At 37.4% G+C, this 14,776-nt stretch overlaps 1 protein-coding gene across 1 annotated transcript in view; it reads right to left on the reverse strand.

Annotated features, from left to right (window-relative positions):
• PDSS2 (decaprenyl diphosphate synthase subunit 2) overlaps window positions 1–14,776 on the reverse strand; it is a 221,700-nt gene that overhangs the window by 90,294 nt on the left and 116,630 nt on the right. The window lies entirely within an intron of this gene.

Genomic DNA, 14,776 nt, shown 5'->3' on the forward strand with positions numbered 1-14,776 from the left:
GATGAATAAAATATGATCTCTTTCTTCAAGGACATTACCTTTCAGAATAAGAACAAAGATATATATCTACACTAGCAATAAGATAGAGAAGGCCCTTGAGGTACTTATAGCATAGTGCCGTATTAGATGGGATTTCAGGAGATGTTTGTTCCTTTCTATACTTTTCTATAGTTTGCATATTTTGTAAATGACAAAAGTATTACTTTTATAATCAGAAAAAAATCAACAAGTACTAAAAATTTGAACTTCATCACAACCCTCTGATAGATATTATTAAGCCCTTTTTATAGGTGAGAAGATCGTAGCACACAAGTAAAATGACTTTCCCAAGGGCATATAGTAATGCAGAGGTGGAAATCTGTTAGAATTTGTTACAAATGGGCCCACGTGAATCATATCTCTTGGTTTCCATGCTCTTGTGTAGTCCTTGCTACATTAACTCTGGGCTTGGCCATGTGACTTGCTTTGGCTAATAGGATATCAACAAACATGACACAAGCAAAGTGTGGTAAATGCCCATGCAATTGACAAGCTTAATGCAGTCACAAGTCACATGACCTCAGGCAGAAGAACCATGCAGTTAATCCACAGAACAGTAAGAAGCAGAATCACTAACTCATAGGGTGATTTGCTATGTAGCAATAGATATCTGATATAAAAACTGGTACAGGAGTGGGGTGCTGCTGCCACAAAAGCCTAAAATATGTGTTGATGACTTTGAGTCCAAACAGTAGGGGCTGGATGCAAAGGGTGAATAGCAAACTCAGTACAAGCTGGAAAGGCAGTGAAGAAATTGTTATTAGAGGTTTGAGAAAGAGTATACTGTGTCATAAGGTAGTAAAACAATTGGAACTGTTGCCTGTGGTAACTTGAAAGATAGAAAATATACCTAATGAACTCAGGGATCTGGATAAGATTTCTAGGCAGAGTACTGAAAATGTCAATTGGCTTCTTTAGCTGCACATGATAAGGTACAAGAGAAGAGATAAGCTAAACAGAGAATTGTTGGGCTTGCAAGTACAATTTAGAGGAAAAATACAGGAGAAAAAACTTGCTGGGTTGAAAATAAAACTATTTCACATTTGCAGTATTTCCAGAAAAAGATTCCCAAAGTAAGAAATGGTATTAGAAAAAACATCAAATCAAAGGTGTGGTTATAAGAGCCTTTGTAAAGACCTAAAAAATTGAAGGTGGTGTCTATTAATAACCCCCTTCAGCCAGTTAAAAGGGCTTCTATGAATTTTAAAGATATTGTCCCACAGCAGCCTCACTCACAGCCTAACGCAGAGAGGTCTGTATCAGAAAGAATTACGGATATGGCTTTCAGGGCATGGAGTAAACTCCAACCCGATTCATAGAAATGCCAAAATGTTTTTAAGGGAGTTGTATGAGTTTGGGCTAAAAGTAACAGAGATTGTTTAAGGTGGGGGAAAAAAGGAGCTTCTGGGCCCTCAACTTTCTACGGATAAGCAGCAGGCTGAAGGGGGCGGAGCAAGATGGCCGAATAGAAACTTCCAGCAATCATCCCTCCACACGATCACTAAATCCAACAACTATCCATGCAAAGAAGTACCTTCAAAAGAACCAAAAATCAGGGGAACGATTATAGTACCTGGTTTTAATATTATATCAAGGAAAGAGACACTGAAGAGGGCAGAAAAGACAGTCTTGCATTGTCTACACCACCCTTCCCCATCCCCTGGCAGTGCTATGCCAGCATGTCAGGTAGAGAGAGAATCTGGGTGCCCAGGGGAGGGAAAGTGAAGAGACTGTGGGACTCTGCATTGGAATTCAGGGCCACCGTGTCACAGGGAACATATCACAGGGCAGAATTCTGTTGGCATCCATGGAAGGTGCATTTAGACCAGTGCAGCCAAAGGGAAATCCTCCACCCTGAAACCCAAGTTCTGGCAAGCCCCACCACCAGCTGACAAAAAGCAGCGTAGGGCCTAGAATAAATTCATAAGGCAGTCAGGCCACAAAGGCTCAGTCCTCGGGCAATTCCTGTGGCTGTGTTGGCTTGGAGCCAGGGGACTTGGGGTGCATGTGACTCAGTGAGATACCAGTGGTGAGGGCCAAGCCAGTGCCTCTGTCACCCCTCCCCCAACTATAGGCAGTGCAGCTCAGGGAGAGTCTTCTTCCACTTGGGGAAAGGAAAGGGAAGAGTTCAGAGGACTTTGTTTTGTAACTTGGGTACCAGCTCAGCCACAGTAAAATAAAGTACCAAGCAGACTCCTGAAGCCTCTGATTCCAGGCCTTTGTTCCCAGACAGCATTTCTAGACCCATCCTGGGCCAAAAGAAAACATGCTGCCCTGAAGGAAAGGACCCAGTCCTGAAAGAATTCACAACTTGCTGGCTAAAGAGCCTTTGGGCTTTGAATGAACATGAGAGGTAGCCAGGCAGTGGTCACCACGGGCTTTGGGTGAGGCTAGGCTGGCCTTAGGTGTGACTTGGTATAGTCCTAGCTGTGGTGGCTATGAGGGAGTGCCCACATCACTCCTCATCCAACTCCAGCAGCCCAGCAGAGAGTGAGGGAAGAGAGTGAGAGACTTTGCCTGGTAATCCAGGGAATTCTCCTGTGTCTTACTCAAGTCCACCAAGATACTACCAGGCATTTGTAAGAGTCACAGCATTACTGGGCTTGGGGCATCATTGCTGATATGACTATAGTGACCAAAGACTTAGATCACAACACTCAATTCCCTTTGAATATCTGGAAAGCCTTCTCAAGAAGGATGGGTTCAGGCTGGGCGAGGTGGCTCACACCTGTAATCCTAGCACTCTGGGAGGTCGAGGCAAGAGGATCCCTTGAGCTCAGGAGTTCGAGAACAGCCTGAGCAAGTGTGAAACCTGGTCTCCACTAAAAATAGAAAAAATTAGCCGGACGTAATGGTATATACCTGTAGTCCCAGCTACTTGGGAGGCTGAGGCAGGAGGATTGCTTGACCCCAGGAGTTTGAGGTTGCTGTGAGCAAGGCTGACACCATGGCACTCTAGCATGGGCAACAGAGCAAGACTCTGTCTCAAAAAAAATAAAAGAAGGATGGGTTGGGTTCAAACAAGCCCAGACTGTGAAGATTAAAATAAGTACCTAACTCTTCAGTGCCTAGACATCAATGAACATCCATAAGCATCATGAACATCCAGGAAAATATGACCTCACCAAATGAACTAAATAAGGTACCAGAGATAAATCCTGGAGTCATGGAGTTATGTGACCTTCCAGACAAAGAATTCAAAATAGTTTTCCTGAAGAAGCTCAATGAGCTTCAAGACAACACAGAGAAGGAATTCAGAAGTCTATCAGAGAAACTTAACAAAGAGATTGAAATAATAAAAAAAAAATCAAGCAGAAATTCTGGAGATGAAAAATTGAATAGACAAACCGAGAAATGCATCGGAATCTCTCAACAGCAGAACTGATCAAGCAGAAGAAAGAATTAGTGAGCTTGAAGATAGGCTCTTTGAAAACATATGGTGAGAAAAAAGAAAAAAAAGGTAAAAAAGGTCTACAAGATCTAAAAAATAGATTTAAAAGGGCAAATCTAAGAGTTATTGTCCTCAAAGAGGAGGCACAGAGAGAGATTGGGATAGAAAGTTTATTCAAAGAAATAATTACACAAAACTTTCCAAACCTAGAGAAAGATATCAATATTCAGGTACAAGGTCATAGAACACCAAGCAGATTTAATCCAAATAAGACTAGCTCACGGCATTTAATAATCAAGGTCCCAAAGATCACGGATAAAGAAAAGGTCCTAAGGGAAGCAAGAAAAAAGAAAAAAATAACATATAAAGGAGTTCCAATATGTCTGGCAGCAGACTTCTCAGTGGAAACCTTGTAGGCCAGGAGAGAGCAGCACAACATATCAAAGTGCTGAAGGAAAAAACTCTTAACCCTATAATATTATACCCTGCAAAAACATCCTTCAAACATGAAGGAGAAATAAAGACTTTTCGAGACAAACAGAAGCTGAGAGATTTCATCAATACCAGTCCTGTCCTACAAGAAATGTTAAAAGGTGTTCTTCAATCTGAAAGAAAAGGACATTCATGAACAACAAGAAATTATCTGAAGGTATACAACTCACTGGTAACAGCAAGTACACAAATACAGAATACTCTATTGCTGTTATTGTGGTATATAAACTACTTATATCTTGAGTAGGAAGACTAAAAGACAAATTTATCAAAACAGCTACAAAAACTTGTGAGAGATAGATAGTACAAAAAGATATAAATGGAAACAACAAAAAGTTAAACAGGTGGGATGGAATTAAAGCGTAAAGTGTAGAATTTTTGTTAGATTTCCCTTTGCTTGTTTATTTGTAAGCAGAGTTGTCACATATTTAAAATAATGGGTTATAAAATGTTTTTTTGCAAGCCTGATGGTAACCTCAAATCAAAAAACATACAACAGATACACAAAAATTAAAAAGAAAGAAATTAAAACAGAGTACTAGGGAAAATCCCTTTTAACAAAGGAAGACAGGAATGAAGGAAGAAAGAAAGATAGGACCCCAAAACTACTAGAAATCAAATAACAACATGGCAATAGTAAGTCCTTACCTATAAATAATAACATTGAATGTGAACGGATTAAACTCTCCATCAAAAGACAGAGTGGCTGAATGGATAAAAAAAACTAGACCCAACCAAGGGTGTCTACCAGAAACCCACTTCCCCTATAAAGACAAATACAGACTGAAAATAAAGGGAAGGAAAAACATATTCTATGCAAATGAAAACCAAAGAGCAGGAGTAGCTATACTTCTATCAGATAAAATAGATTTCAAGACACAAACTATAAAAAGAGACAAAGATGGTCACTGTATGATGATAAAGGAGTCAATCCAGCAAGTGGATATAACAATTCTAAATGTATACGCACTCAACACAGGAGTATCCAGATATACAAAGCAAATATTATCAGAGCTAAAGAGAGAGATAGACCCCAGTACAATAATAGTTGAAGACCTCAATACTCCATTTTCAGCATTGGACAGATCATCTGGACAGAAAATCAACAAAGAAACATTGGACTTAATCTGCACTATAGATCAAATGGACCTAATAGATATTTACAGAACATTTTATCCAAAAGCTACATAATATATGTTCTTCTCCCCAGCTCATGGATCGTTCTCAAGGGTAGATCATATATCAGGCCACAAAACAAGTCTTAAAAAAATTTTAAAAATTAAAATCATATCAAGTATTTTTTCTGACCACAATAAAATAAAAATCAATAATAAGGGGAAAACTGGAAACTATACAAACACATGGAAATTAAACAATATGTTCCTGAATGACCAGTGTCAATCAAGAGATTAAGAAGGAAATTTAAAAATTTGTCAAAACAAATAAAAATGAAAACACAACATATCAAAACCTATGGGAATCAGAAAAAAGCAATAATAAGGGAAAGTTTATAGCAATAAATGCTTACATCCAAAAAGTAGAAAAACTTCAAATAAACAACCTAATGATGCATCTCAAAGAACTAGAAAAACCAGAGCAAACCAAACCCAAAATTAGTAGAAGAAAAGAAATAATAAAGATCACAGCAGAAATAAATGCAATTGAAACAAACAAAAAATACAAAGATCAATAAAACGAAAAGTTGGTTTTTCAAAAAGATAAACAAAATTGGCATACCTTTAGCCAAACTGATTGAGAAAAAAAGAGAGAAGACCCCAATAAATAAAATCAGAGATGAAAAAGGAGACATTGCAATGTATGCTACAGAAATGCAAAGCATCATTAGAGACTATTATAAGCAACTATATGCCAACAAATTGGAAAACCTAGAAGAAATGGATAAATTCCCACAATCTTCCAAGATTGAACCAGGAAGAAATCCAAAACCAGAATAAACCAATAACAAGTAATGAGATAGAAGCAGCAATATTAATAAAAAGTTTCCCAGCAAAGAAAAGCCCAGGACCCTATGGCTTCACTGCTGAATTCTATCAAGCATTCAAAGAACTAATACCAATCCTACTTAAACTATTCCAAAAAACTGAGGAAGAGGGAATACTCCCAAACTCACTCAATGAGGCCTCTATCATCCTGATACCAAAACCTGACAACAACTCAATAAAAAAGAAAACTATGGGCTAATATCTCTAAGGGACATAGATACAAAAATCCTCCCTAAAATAATAGCAAACAGAATTCAACAACATATTAAAAACATTATTCATCATGGTCAAGTGGAATTCATCCCAGGGATGCAAGGATTGTTCAGTATATACAAATCAGTCAGTGTGATTCATCATATCAACAGAATGAAGGACAAAAACCATATGATCATTTCAACTGATGCTGAAAAAGCATTCAATAAAATTCAACATTGCCTCATGATAAAATATCCTTATGACCTTCGGGTGACAAAGCATTGCAAAATAAAATAGGAAGTCAGGAAGCTGTAAACAAAATAATGAATAAACTTGAGTAGTTAAAATATACAGAAAAGTTTGATATTAAAATATTATCATTTAACAGACTGAGGCAAACATAGACTTGAAGTAAAGTATTTGCAACACATACAGTAGACAAAATGCTTATGTTCAAAATATGTGTGACAAACATCCAAAATCTATGAGATACAGCAAAAGCAATGTTAAGAGGGAAGTTCATAGCCTTAAATGCTGACATCAAAAAGACAGAAAGATCACAAATTAACAACTTAATGTCACATCTCAAGGAACTACAAAAAGAACAAGCCAAACCCAAAGCTAGCAAAAGAAAAGAAATAACAGAGATCGGAGCAGAACTAAATGAAATGAAACCAAAAAGCAATACAAAGGATCATGGAAACAAAAGTTGGTTTCTTGAAAAGATAAACAAAATTGATAGACCTCTAGTTATATTAACCAGAAATAGAAGAGAAAGGACTCAAATAAGGTCAATCAGAAATGGAAAAGGAGACATTACGACTGATACTACAGAAATACAAAACATTATCTGTGACTACTATAGAAACCTTTATGTGCACAAACTAGAAAATCTAGAGGAAATGAATAAATTTTTGGAAACACACGACCTCCCAAGCCTGAATCAGGAAGAAATAAAAATCCTGAACAGGACCAGGTACAGTGGCTCAAGCCTACATCCTAGCACTTTGAGAGTCCAAGGTGGGAGGATTGCTTGAGGCCAGGAGTTTGAGACCAGCCTGAGCAAGAGCGAGACCCCATCTCTACAAAAAAGTAGAAAAACTAGCTAGGTGTGGTGGTATGCACCTGCAATCCCAGCCACTCAGGAGGCTTAGGCAGGAGAATTGCTTGAGGGGAACAGCTTGAGGTTGCAGTGAGCTATGATGAAACCACTGCATTCTAGCTAGCCCTGGTGGTAGAGCAAGACCCTGTTTGAAGAAAAAAAAAAAAATCCTGAACAGACCAATAATGAAAAACAAGATTGAAATGGTAATAAAAACTCTCCTGACAACAAAATAGCTTTGGACCAGATGGATTCACAGCCAAATTCTACAAAGAACTGGCATCAATTCTACTGAAACTGTTCCATAACATCAAGGAGGACAGAATCCTTCCTCACTCATTCTACGAAGCCAGTATCATCCTGATACCAAAGCCAGGAAAGGACACAACAAAAAAAGAAAACTATAGACCAATATTCCTCACGAACATAGATGCAAAACTCCTCAACAAAATACGAGCAAACCAAATTCAACAGCACATCAAAAAAATAATCACCATGACCAAGTGGGATTCATCTCCATGATGTAAGGATGGTTCAATATATGCAAATCAAAAAATGTGATTTACCACGTAAACAGAATCAAAAACAAAGATCCTATGATTTTCTCAACAGATGCAGAAAAAGCATTCAATAAAATGCAGCACCCCTTCATGATAAAAACCTTCAACAAAGTAGGCATAGAAGGAATATACCTCAAAATAATAAAAGCCATATATGACAAACCCACAACCAACATCATACTGAATAGGGAAAAGCTGAAAGCATTCTACCTGAGAACTGGAATAAAGACAAGGATGTCCACTGTCACCACTTCTATTCAACATAGTACTAGAAGTCCTACCCAGAACAATTAGGTAAGAGAAAGAAATAAAGGGCACCTAAATTGGGAAAGAGGAGGTCAAATTATCCCTGTTTGCCAACAATATGATCTTATACCTAGAAAACCCTAAAAACTCTACCAAAAGACTCCTAAAACTGATAAATATAGTAAAGTCACAGTTATAAAATCAATGTACACAAATCAATAGCATTTCTACATACTAATAATAATGAAGCTAAGAGTCAATCAAAGAACTCAATACCATTTATAGTAGCTACAAAGAAAATTAAATACCTAGGAATATACTTTGCCAAGGAGATGAAAGATCTCTGCGAGGATAACTATAAAACACTGATGAAAGAAATCATAGATGACACAAACAAATGAAAAAAAATTCCATGATGATGGATTGGAAGAATCAACGTTGTTAAAATGTCCACATTGCCCAAAGTGATTTAAAGATTCAATGCAATTCCCATCAAAATTCCAATACCATTTCTCACAGATCTAGAAAACATAATCCTAAACTTCATATGGAACCAAAAATGACCCTGAATAGTCAAAACAATCGTAAGCATAAAGAACAAATCTGGAGATATCACATAACCTGACTTCAAATTATACTACAAGACTATAACCAAGATAGCATGGTACTGGTATAAAGGTTAGACACATAGACCAATGGAACAGAATAGAGAACCTAGAAATAAAACCATATAGCTACTATCAACTGATTTTTGAAAAAGCAGACAAAAACATACACTGGGGAAAGGATGCCCTATTCAATAAATGGTGCTGGGAAAATTGGATAGCCACATGCAGAAGACTTAAACTAGATTTCTATCTCTCACCATATATAAAAATTAACTCAAGACTTAAATGGAAGACCTGAAACCATAAAAATTCTAGAAGAAAACCTAGGAAAAACTTCTCTATACATTGGGCTAGGCAAAGAACTTATGAGGAAGACACCAAAAGCAAATATAACAACAATAAAAATAAATAAATAGAACTTAATTAAACTAAAAAGTTTCTGCACAGGAAAGGAAATAATCAACAGAGTAAACAGACAACCTACAGAATGGGAGAAAATATTCACAAACTATATATCTGACAAAGGGCTAATATCCAGAATCTACAAAGAACTCAAACAAACAAGCAAAAAAAAAAAACCCCAAATAACCCCATTAAAAGTGGGCAAAATACATCAATAGATTTTTCTCAAAAGAAAATAGGCAAATGGCCAACAAACATATGAAAATGCTCAACATCACTAATTATCAGGGAAATGTAAATTAAAACAATAATGAGATACCACCTTAGCTCTGTCAGAATCACTATTATTAAAAAGTAAAAAAAAAATAGATGTGGGTATGATTGCAGTAAAAAAGGAACACTTTATACATTGTTGGTGAGAATGTAAACTTGTACAACTTCAATGGAAAGCAGTATGGAGAGTCCTCAAAGAACGAAAAGTACACCTACCATTCGATCCAGCAATTCCTCTACTGGGTATCTACCCAAAATAAAAGAAGTCATTTTTATCAAAAAGACACGTGCACCCAAATGTTTATTGTAGCACAATTCACAATAACAAAGATATGGAATCAACCTAAGTGTTCATGAACTAATGAGCAGATAAAGAAAATGTGGTATGTGTGTATACACACACATCATGGAGTACTACTCAGCCATAAAAGAAAGGAAATAATGTCTTTTGCAGCAACTTGGACGGAACTGAAGACCATTATCTAAATGAAGTATGTCAGGAATGGAAAAACAGATACCACATGTTCTCATTTATAAGTGGGAGGTAAACGAAGGATATATATGGTCATAAAGAGCAGTAGTGGACATTGGAAACTAAGAAGGGGGGAGGGTGGATGGGAAGTGAGGGATAAAAATCAATAGGTACATTGTACCTATTGAGTGCAATGTACACTATTCTGGTGACAGGTACACTGAAAGCCCTGACATCAGCATGATACAATTATTCATGCAACAGAAAATGCAAACTCTTTAAAATTAAACTCCCTAAACTCTTTAAAATTAAAAAAATATATATATGTGAAGCTTACCTAAATTGGTCAAAATAGGAAAAAGCTAAACAACTCAATAGCAAAATGGGAAAGGGTACAAAGAGGTAATTCCAGGAAAACATGAATGGCCAAAAACCATATAAAATGATGGTCAACTTCACTAATGATTTAGAAAAGGAATATTATAAGAATAAAGAGATAATATTTTTAGTTCATTAGCTTTTCAAAAATTAAAAAGATCACAAAGATACAGTTTTGGTTAAAGGTGGAAATAGGGTTTCATACTGATGTCCCAAGAGCCAAATGAAGCCCACAGACATACTGTTTGGCAAACAGAATTTCTAAAAATAAATTGAATTTGAAAGCCTTTGGAGCTATGCTTATCAGCTCACCAGCTCGCCACTACTTCCCACGCCTTATACACACTCACTTGAACAGCCTGACCCTTGAAGGCAACCACTTACAGGGAAATTTTTCCCTGATACACTTCTGCACTGGATTTTAAATTGGCACAATCACTTAGGAAAGTATGGTATCTGAGAAAATTAAAAAAGTGCATACCCCTTGACCTATGATATCCTACTGAAATAACAACATGATTTTATACACAGATATAAACATGTTTGTTTTTAACAGCAAACAGCACATAGTTTGGTAACAGCAATAAAAAAAAAACTGGAAACAATCTAAATGTTCACTAATGCAGTAGAATGCTAAGTAGCAATTAAAGAATGTAGAAGATCTACATCTATTGACTTGGAATGTTGGTAAGTGTGAAAACAGAAGTGTGTGAACTCCAGGGTTTTGTCTATTTTTTTTTTATTACCATTATCTCCAGTGCCTAGATCAGTACCTGGCACAGATTAGGCCCTCACATATTTGTTGAATGAATGAATGAAGGGCATGAGTTGATTTTTGGAGGGAAAAAGGAAAGACAAGGAGAAGAAAGGAAAGAGGGCAGGTAGAGAGGCACGAAAGGCAGATGCTGAAATTATAAACTTTTTAATAGCATTCTATGTTTTTTAATACTTAAACTTTTTAAAGTTGTAGGCACAGAACAAGCAAAGATTTAGGTTTAGACGTAAGTATGGGATACTTGTTGGACAGTAGCAGGCAAGCCCTTCTAATACAGAGAGGAGCATAGATGAGGTTGGATGGAAGAGGTCCTTGAATACAGCAAGGATTTCAGGGTTTTCCAAATCACAGTGTTGTACCATTAAGGAGTTCCTGGTCAATGAGAAGATGCAAGTGGTATTTTAAGAAACGGAATGTCAGTATAATCCAGGATGCGTAAAACATGGAGAGATGACTGTCAAGAAGACCAGGCTATCACAGCATGATTTTGGAGAAGCCTAGTTGTAAAGAGCCTGAGAGGCTAAGCAGTACAACATCTCGCTCAGGAAAAGTCATTCAACTTGTTTGAATATTTCTGGTGACAAGGAGCTGATGACTTCATGAGGAAATCTATTCTGTTAATACAGGTTTGCAAAAAGTTTATTCCTTTACACCACAATTTGCCAACCTATAACTGTCATGAAGTTGTTTCTGCTTCTCCAGTAATTTAGGAGTGATGTGATTAGAATGTGGACTCTAAGGTGACAACAGAGACAGATAGGGAGTGATATAAAATAATCTGATGGAAGAATTGCCATACTGCTGTGTGACTGAATATGGAGGACAAATAAAAGGCACTTTTTAGATGTGAGGCTGAAATGAGTGGTAAAACAGCAGCAGAAATGAGGCAAGCAGGAAAATGAAGAAAACATCAGGTCCGCTGCTCATCTGCTCAAAACCTTCCAGTGGTCCCCATATCTCACTCACTTTGGTAAAAGCCAAAGTCCCTATAATGGACTCCAAGATCCAAGAAAATCTGCCACAGCTTCTCTACCCGCTTACTTCTCTGACTTCATTCCCTCCGCTTTCCCCCTTCACTCACTTCTCTCCTGCTATACTAGCTTCCTTGTTATTCCTTACACATGCCAAGCCTGTTTTTGCCTTAGGGCTTTTGCTACTGCCTATGTCTGGACTGCCCTTGCCTTATATATCTACAAGGCTTAGTCATTCACCCACTTCAGGTCTCTGCTAAAGTGCACCTCTGTAAGAAAGGCCTTTCCAACGACCACTTCATTTTCAATAGCAACTGTCCAACCCCATCAGTATTCCCATCCCTATATTCTGCTTTTTTGCCTCCATAGCACTTACTGCATCTGACATACGAGCAATTTTGCTTGTTTGTGTTTTGTTTTTCTCCACCCACAGTCCCAACAGAAAGAATGCTCCATAAAGGCAAAGAATGGAGGTGGGCGAGAAGCAGGTAAGAGCAAAAGAATTCCTAAAACATACTTCAAAAACATCAAGCTTAAAAGATCAAAATAGGCATATGAACTATAATAAAAAGCATTTGCTTTTGTAAACCCATGCCAGGTAAAAGAATCTTTCACAGTGATAGCCTTTAACTAATTATAAGTGTCAAATATTAATTATTGATAAGTAGGCCAAACCTAAAGACCCAAGAGATTCATTCAATTTAAGTTGCAATAATTATAGAAACATAAGGATTTTCCTATTTTGCCACTTATTTATGTTGATAACCTAAGTTAAGATGGAACTTTGGAGTTTGCCATGATCACATCATTCAAAATCAATCTTATTTCATTCTTAAATTTGGAAATGAGAATTCTGATTTTAAAAACAGTATAATAAAACAAAAAATCTCAGCCATGAAAAGCTGTAGTAAAGGTGAACTTTCAGTAGTGATCGACTCACAGGTTCAAGGGCTGAAAAGAATGACCAGGCCTTACTTCCAGCTCTGACCACACACAGTAAGCAATCACGTAAGGTATGGAGAGCTCTGTGTTTCATTTAGAAAAGTTTACCCAACATTCTAAGTTAGACTATATAGAAAAGAAGCAGAAAATAAAAAGTCTTTGCAGCTGGTCTCATTTCAAAGAGATTAGACACTTGAGTCTAGGTTAGAATCTTGACATGCCATGAAAATATAAGGTCTGGAAATGAGGAAAAACAAGCAAAAAGACAAAAATATTTTAAGTAGTACTTTAATTTAAAAAACCTTTAAAACAAAATTCTCCCATATTCAGTGCTGTAATTTAGAATTACTGGTAGTTTTGCAGAAATATAATTTTAAAATAATCACAGCTTAACACAAAGACTTGTGTTTATTTCCTCTCCTCTTGATTTAGCTCCAAAAAAGAAAACTCAGCGTTGATGTGTTCTGTAATTAATTCCCTCCATACCTGCCAACCAATCTACAAACAGTTGAGCTGCCTTCAGTGGTGGTAGTCATACTTGAAAGAGCAGAGTGATGCTGGGACTCAGCAAGGAGTAACCATATTTATCACTAGAAATTAGCCAACCAAAAAGAAATTTGTATTACATTGTCTCTTTATGCATGAATATAATAAAGTTCTGCTTAGTGATCAATGAGCACACCTAGCAAAATACTTTAATAAAGCATAACCATGCCAGGTAACTTACTGGATTTAAGAACATTTTATAAAACATTATTTTGCATAACCAAGACACAAACTTGACACTGTCAACACATAATTATCCTGCAGGTCAACCAGATGCTTATGGTGAGGAGGGAAAAGGGTAGCTAACTACTGGTATCTGGTTTCTGCAAACAGTTAAGCTGGACTCTTTTCTGCCAGAGAAGCAGAGGGAGAGCCTAGTGAGGCATCCTTATCTAGGTCTCTAAAAGTACTTTTGGGTTTGGGTATCACAAAAGGGGTTAAAAATACTTGAGATTACCAAAATAGCTTAACAAGACATCTGGGTGCCACGGCTGTCACTGTCAGGGCAGCCCTTGGAGGGAATGCCCATATCAATTCGGTTTATCAGATGGACAGCTGATCAACATTAAACAGACTTGCTCTGGGCAGACTGAGCGGAGCTTCCTGACATGAATTCCAATGAGAGCCCTCTGCACTCTACCACCGAGCTCTGCCATTTTTTACTGTTGTAGCTCCCTGGACATATGGGAATCCCTAGTGATGAGCACATAAAGCTGCCTCTAACTCAAGTGATGGCTCATTTCCCCCGGCTGAAGGCAGACATTAATATCCTGAGGAGATCAGACCCGCCTCTCTGACCCCCATCTACTGAAGCAAAACGACTGTCCTATTTCTTCATTTAATAAGTTTTTAATGAAGAAAACCAAACCCCCCTCTCTGACTGCAGCACAGTTCTACATGAAAAGGTTATACAAATACATCAGATTCTGTGTCAAAGTTTTCCAAAATATCTGTCCTCCTCCCCACTAGAGAGCAGACTCTGTCACTCGCCCTCCCACAGTGCTCGTTCTTTCTGCCGCGGTACGAGAGTTCAGTTCTCTGCTCTGATAATTATGAGTCATCCCCACTGTATGGCAGGTGGAGGATTAAAGGACTGATTATGAAGAGCACACTGAGTTTCCATTTTCATTACAAACCCCTTTCTTGGAGGGTTCATCACTGAACTATGAAAACTGCTTTAGGCACAACCAGACTGGGAGAAATGACAGTCCAGTGACAACCCAGATAGTATACCAGAAAATGCTGCTGAGCTAAATTAGAATAGGAGAAAGCTAAAAATTTTTGGTGAACTGGAGTGGACATATATACTTTGGTTTTAGAAGGGGTAGAAGGAAAGAAGTGTGATAGCAAATGAAGAAGACAAGCAGATTCTTACCTGGAG

Source organism: Lemur catta, chromosome 2 (assembly GCF_020740605.2).
Source record: "Lemur catta isolate mLemCat1 chromosome 2, mLemCat1.pri, whole genome shotgun sequence".
In the NCBI taxonomy this organism is placed as follows: domain Eukaryota; kingdom Metazoa; phylum Chordata; class Mammalia; order Primates; family Lemuridae; genus Lemur; species Lemur catta.